The following is a 6,743-nucleotide window of genomic DNA, read 5'->3' as shown; positions in this document are numbered from 1 at the left end:
CCTATTTTTTATTTCAATTATACCCTATCTTTCTCTTCTCCTCTTTTGTAACCTCACCACGACCCTGTGAGACAAATTAGGCTGAAAGATGGTGATTGGCCCAAGATTACTCAGCAAGCTTCCATGGCCAAGCAGGGATTCAAAGTTGGGTCTCTTGGATCCTAGTCGAACCACCATAGCGCTGGCTCTCCCACCATTCCGTACAAAACAAGGCTGAGGTCAAATAGTGCTGGCAGTGGTCTTTGTTAGAGCTCTTTTTGCATGGTAGCTAAGAGAAGGAGCAGTACAATCTAGGGTGTCCTTGGTTGAAATCTTTCCTCTGCCCTGGCCTTGAGCCTTGGGAAAAGGAGGAATATAAATATGTTAATGAAAATAAAACCAACACATTCATGCAGTGGTCTTAGGTAATCCACTCTCACCCTCATATCTGCAGGAAATTAACCTCCAGTAGTTCTTTCCCACTGATCCTATGAAATCTGACTTTTTGAGTATGTTTTTCTTTTCTTTTTTTCTCAAGCAAGCTTTGATGGTATTCTTGTTTTCTGGTTCTGTTTCAGGAGCCCTTTGGGACTTTTTATTTTTTCCTTGACGTTAGACCTTTTGATTCTAAGTGGGAAGTTTTGTAACTTTACTGAAGTTATTTTATTGTAGAATTTGTTGTATTTGATATCTGTTTTGTGTAGAGAGGCAAGTATTGCCATTAGGGTTTCAGATTTGGACCAGGGAGACCCAGGTTCAAATCCCCACTTAGCCCTGGAAACTTACTAGGAGGAAGGGTGGGGATAAAAATGAGAGGGAGACTTTGCTTTGCTGTATAGTTATAAATCCACAGTATTCCAATGTGTTTCTCTTTTAGAATAGTGTATCAGAATAATTTTTTGTATTGACATACTCAAAATAGGGATATTGGCTGTTTATCTCATTACATATACTTAACCCATTTTCACTATATTTTATTGTATTCTTTTTTTCTATGGCAGACTAAAATGATGTTTACATGTTAAAAAGTAAATTTGGTGAACGAAAACATCACTATCCAATGTATTTCTCTTTTAGCTGTATTGACACACTCAAACAGGGATATTGGTTGTTTATCCCATTACATATCTTGAACCCATCTCCCACTATATTTTAATGTATTTTTCTCCTAATGACAACCTATATGTATGTTGCATGTTAAACGGTAAATTAGTTGGATGGGAAAACTGCTGAGATAGAAATTCCTTCCTTTTGGCCCAGGTTTATAATAATAGTGTCATTAACAGACACTCTCACATTTTGACAAACTACTGTTTTGTTGCTTTCACATGCTCATGCTACTCAGATCAAAGGTTTGCTCAATTTGTTAATTTTACTATTCTGTCATTGGATCTTATATTTGTACCATTTTACATTCTAAACCACTGCCTACCAGATAATTTTACTATTCTGTCATTGGATGTTAAATCTGTACCATTTTACATTCTGAGCCATTTCCTACCAGCTATGTGTGGCTCTGCTCACTGTGCCGGATTCCTCGTCTGATGAAGTGTGCTTACACACGAAAGCTTACGTTCTGAATAAAACTAAGTTGGTCTTAAAGGTGCTATTGACTCCTATTTTGTTCTACAATGTCAGACCAACACGGCTGCCTACTTGGATTTATCTGGTTAGTGAAACTGTCTTAGGAACTAGTTTGGTGAAACTATATAAATGTCAAACAAACAAGATAATTAGGGGAAAGAAAAGATTTAATGCACTAAGACACAATCATCCTTGTGGGTGAATCTTTCTCCTAGTGCTTCTGCTTTAAGGTATTTCAGCCTTTTCCCTGAAATGTAATCAGTTTGTACAAGAATCAAAAGGAATAACTCTGCTAGAACCCAAAGAAGATGTTAAATAGTGTTGCGGTCTGTATGCTAACACACTCCCTTTGCTCTACTTCAGGGGTGACCAGCCTGTGGCTCAGGAGCCACATGTGGCACTTTCATACATATTTTGTGGCTTTTTAAGCCCCCACTGCCTTGTTGGCTGGCTTGGAGAAGGCATTTCTTGCTTTAAATCACCTCTCCATACCAAGCCAGCTGTTGGCTTGGAGAATGCATTTAAAATTAAAGTTGCTTTATTTCCACCCCTTCCTTCCTTCCTTCCTTCCTTCCTTCCTTCCTTCCTTCCTTCCTTCCTTCCTTCCTTCCTTCCTTCCTTCCTTCCTTCCTTCCTTCCTTCCTTCCTTCCTTCCTTCCTTCCTTCCTTCCTTCCTCCCCCCTTCCCTCCCTCCCTGTCTTGTGGCTCTCAAAGATCTGATGTTTATTCTATGTGGCTCTTACAATTTAGCAAGTTTGGCCACTCCTGCTCTACTTGTTTATCCTGTTCTCGGTCATGTACTTCATGTGGATTTTTGTTAACTTGGGTAAGTGGGAATGCTGGTGACTTTGCTATGTGATCAGCTTCTTGGGCTGCAGTCAGCTCAGCACTGGATCTATCTAGAAGCATTTTCAAGCATTTTCACTTGAAGAGCCATGTAGATTGCTTGTTATCCTAATCACATAGATGTTTCAATTAAAAGTACCATTCAAGTGAATTAGAATTGGATTCCATCTTTTAACTCCCTCCCCCTTCCTTAAGAGGATTCAACTAGTCAGCATGTGTGTGAACATACATGACTACATTTCCTGGACTTTTAAAAACAGCACCAGAGTCCCCATTTGGAGGCGAGTAAAGTCTCTGCCTAGCCATTGCATTAAAGCACATACATGTGCGAGAGAGAGAGAGATATGTGAAAGTGAACATTTAAGTTGAGTGCGTGGAATCCTCTTCTTCCTCCTTTCTGAAAGTTAAGCCCTTAAATGTGTTTTATAATATAGGTCACTGAAAGTAGAACAGAGGCTTATATGTTTCATTTTACATCACTTAAAAATCAGTCTGTCTCATAGGTTTTTGGAAGAAAGAAAGACTCTCCCCCCCACCCCCCGCTGTCAGCTACTGCTATGCTATTGAAGAAAGGAACCATGCACAGAATAAAATGTTCTGCTTTGGCTTGAACCTTCCAGCAGGGTCAAGTTTTCCCATTGCCATAATGAGATCTTGTTAGGAAATCCAGAGCAGTGAGTGATGCTCTTTTTCCTTGGATCTTGGCATTTCTAGTAACGGGTGGTTGAGGGAAGTTGTGAAGTGGGGTGGAAAGAGGAAAATCTTGAAGGGATAGATGTTTTCTACCTAAGGCTTCAATGCTCAGCAAAAAAAAAAAGTACTGTTGCAGAAAGGGAGTGTGTGGGGGAGATGACAACAGAGGTATAAGGAACTTTTACTTCCTAAAGTAACTTTTATTTTACTCCTTTGTTACACATTAACTCAAGGTTTAGGTTGTCAGAAATGTGAGGTCTGAAGTGTCATAGGAAAAGTCTACTACCTTCAATTATGTCAGTAATAAATAGGTGTTTGGTGGCATTTACATTAAAGAAATAAGGATCAGCAGCAAGCTCTTTTCCATTTGAGAGAAATAAGGTTCCCCATTGTTAAATCTGAAGCAAGAACAGGCCACTTGCCAGGAGCTATTTGAAAGGCAGGTGAGAGTTTTCTGAAGTCAGAAATATCAATTCCACTTTAAATTGAAGTGTGTTAAATGAAGATGCTGTAGAGCTAATAAGGCAGGGACTGTATTGCAGAACTGCTGCTGAAGGAATAGGCATGCCGTTTTGTCCATTGCTACAGACCCCCGCCTCCCGTTCAGGTGTGGCTGCAGGCCTCAGTGTCTTTGAAAGGGCAAAGAAAGAAAACTCCAGGCTGAGTCTGTTCTTTTCCTTCTGAATGTGCCTCATTAAAACTCCTGTAGAGTTTGTGGTAGTTAGCAGCAGTTAAACACATGAGATTGAGGGCTGAGAGAACAGAGATGGTCAGGCTGCAGCTGAAAAAAAGGTGAGCTGATCATGCAGAATAGTTACTATATTACTTCTAGATCGGGATGTAAACCTCATTTGTTACGAGGGCCAGATCTGACATAAATGTCACTTTGTTGGGCTGGGCCATGTGTGCCATAAAATGTAACAAGATTTACCAGAGATATAAACTTTATTCAGATGGTTTCTGATGTCAGTTGGCAATAGCAGGTTTGATTGGATTAGGTGTGATATGCAGAGCGTTAGTAGACATGGAAATATCAGCATTGGTAACGAGACAGGAAACCTAGGTCTCAGTTTGATACAGGAGGATTCAGTCCACGAGGATGCAAAGAATAAATGGAAATAAGTCTGAAGAAGTGAGGAGTGACTTCCAAAAGAACATACCCTACCACATATTTTTGCTAGTCTTTAAGGTGCTACTAGACTCTTGCCCTTTTCTACTGCTATTAGAAACCACAACATTCAAAAACCAGTGGGGGAACATTTTAATCTTCCAGGACATTCGTTGCTGATCTAAGAGTGGCAATTCTCTTACATAGGAATTTCAAAGGGAGATTAGAAAAACTGCTGAATTGCAACTGATAATGAAGCCCAAGGCAAGGTTTCCTCCAGGAATGAACCAAAACCTAGGTTTTTTCTCTTCTTACCAATGCCTGCTAATGTCATTTAGTGCCTGAAATCACTCTCCAAGATATAAGGACAGATGGACTCACATTCTAATCTAGCTATATCTGAAGAAGTGAGCAGTGACTCATAAAAGCTCATGCCCTGCCACAGTTTCTCTCTCTCTGGCTCGTCCCGTCCTCCTTCTCTCCCTCTTCCTCTCTCTCTGTCTCAGAAGAAGAAGAATGCTTGTATCTGGAATAAAACATGGTCTGCTCCCATGGGACCCCATTTTTTCTCTGTCTTTCTCTGGCACTTTCCCTCCCCTTCCCTCCCCAGAGGAGGGAGAGGAGAGGAGCCCTCAGCCAATCAAGGGAAGGCTTTCTCTCTCTCTTCTGCCAAACAGGAAATAGGAGAGACTGGGTAAAAGGAGCTGTGTTGCAAGAAAAAGAAAGTAGGAAGCAGCAGATAGCTAGTTGCTTGGCGGACCAGATTGGTGCCCTGTAGGGGCTGTATACATTCCATGGACCATATGTTTGACACCCCTGTTTAGACTGCCATGGCAGAAAGGTGGCCATAGAGCTTTTGGATCTTTGTATAGTTGTGTGGAAAAGAGGACTTTGTAATGAACAAACAAGAAAAACTTCACCTTCTTGGAAGGAATTGTGTCATGCCTTGCAGTTGGGCACCATGTGGCATTTTCATGGAGTGCATGTTCAGGGTAGATGCAATTCTTTGCCATCCACCCATGAGTCTGCTCACTTTGCTCTGTTGTTATTTGTTTATTTGCTGTCAAATTGCAGCTGATTTCTGGTAACCCTTAGGAATTTTAAGGCAAGAGATGAATGGAGGTGGCTTGCCATTGTCTGCCTCCACTTAGCAACCATGGACTTCTTTGGTGTTCTCCCATCCAAAAATGAACCATGGCTGAACTCACTTAGCTTCCTAAATCTGATACTATTGGGCCAGCCTGGCCTATTCAGGTCATCTAATTTTCCTGCAAGAAGCTCAGAGCAATGTATATAGTTTTCACTCTCACATTTTATCCTCACAACAATCCTGTGAGGTTGGTTAGGCTGGAAAAGGCACCCCAGCAAGGCTGAAGGCAAAATGGGGATTTAACCTGTGTCTCTTCCTCTAACTGTTCCACACTTCTCCTTTCTTCATTTATTTTCTCATCCAACAGGCAAGTTGGAAGAATAAAACATAAAATGACAGTTCCTTGGCTAATTTTGAAGACATGTGTGAAAATGGAGACCTGAAGAAAGAGGACTGACACAGCCAATTTATGCTTGCCTGCCCTTGGTTTTTTGGGTTTTTTTGCAGCCCCAGCTTCTGCAAAAGAAATTTTTGGGTTCCTAGTGATTCATGAATACAGGGAGTTACATTCAGCTAGTTGCACATTGTTGAAGCCTACAAAAGTCCTCAGCAACTTTCAGTCTCCCTGCTGAATGTCACAATCTGTATCTGACCAATTGCAAAAGTGCCACTCTGCCTCAGAGACATTGCATTAATTCCGACCCCAAATAATACCTGTTTCTAATCATTCATCCACCTTTAACTTTGTTAGTCTCTCTTTGAGTTCTTTCTCTCACTTATGTTTTAATTCACAGTTCCCTCCTATACTGCTGGCAGTTCACCAAAATTAAGGGGGAGAAAAACCCAGAAAGCACAAATTAACACACAAATGCAGAAAAGTGTCACACAGGGACAGCTACTGCATGTTAATTAAATACGATGAGATTCACACCAAGATATTCATTACAGCATTTAAATTAACCAATAACCAATTGCTGTTTTGTTTAATATACAGTAATTACTGCAGCTGGACATATTTTGACTGAAATGTTATATGATTTTATTCATTTCCCCATGTTGAAGACCCCACTGATTATTAGAACCTCTCTGACATGATAATAGCCCTGCAATCATGCATAGGCAGCACCAGCCTTAGGCATCTTGCTGACACAGGAAAACATTAACAGGACACAGACTCACCACACTGGATTTTGTGCCATGATTTGGTGTCTATCCCTCATTTCAGTCAATACTAAGTATTGAAAGCTTGATACTGTGATACTGCTCTCTCTCTCTCCCCTCCCCCCCTCTCTCTCCCCCTCTCCTCCTCCTCCTCATGTGCTGTGAGATGCCACTGAGAATGTAAAGTCAAAGATGCAACTGTAGTGAAACAGCTGTACCTTGCAACGTGTGGGCTCTGGGAAGCAAGTGTTTTGGTTTTTTTTAGCAGTGAGTGACCCACTG

This window comes from Heteronotia binoei, chromosome 5 (assembly GCF_032191835.1).
Source record: "Heteronotia binoei isolate CCM8104 ecotype False Entrance Well chromosome 5, APGP_CSIRO_Hbin_v1, whole genome shotgun sequence".
NCBI classification, from domain to species: domain Eukaryota; kingdom Metazoa; phylum Chordata; class Lepidosauria; order Squamata; family Gekkonidae; genus Heteronotia; species Heteronotia binoei.
The sequence above is the reverse complement of the archived record's forward strand: the minus strand, read 5'-3'. Positions refer to the sequence as shown.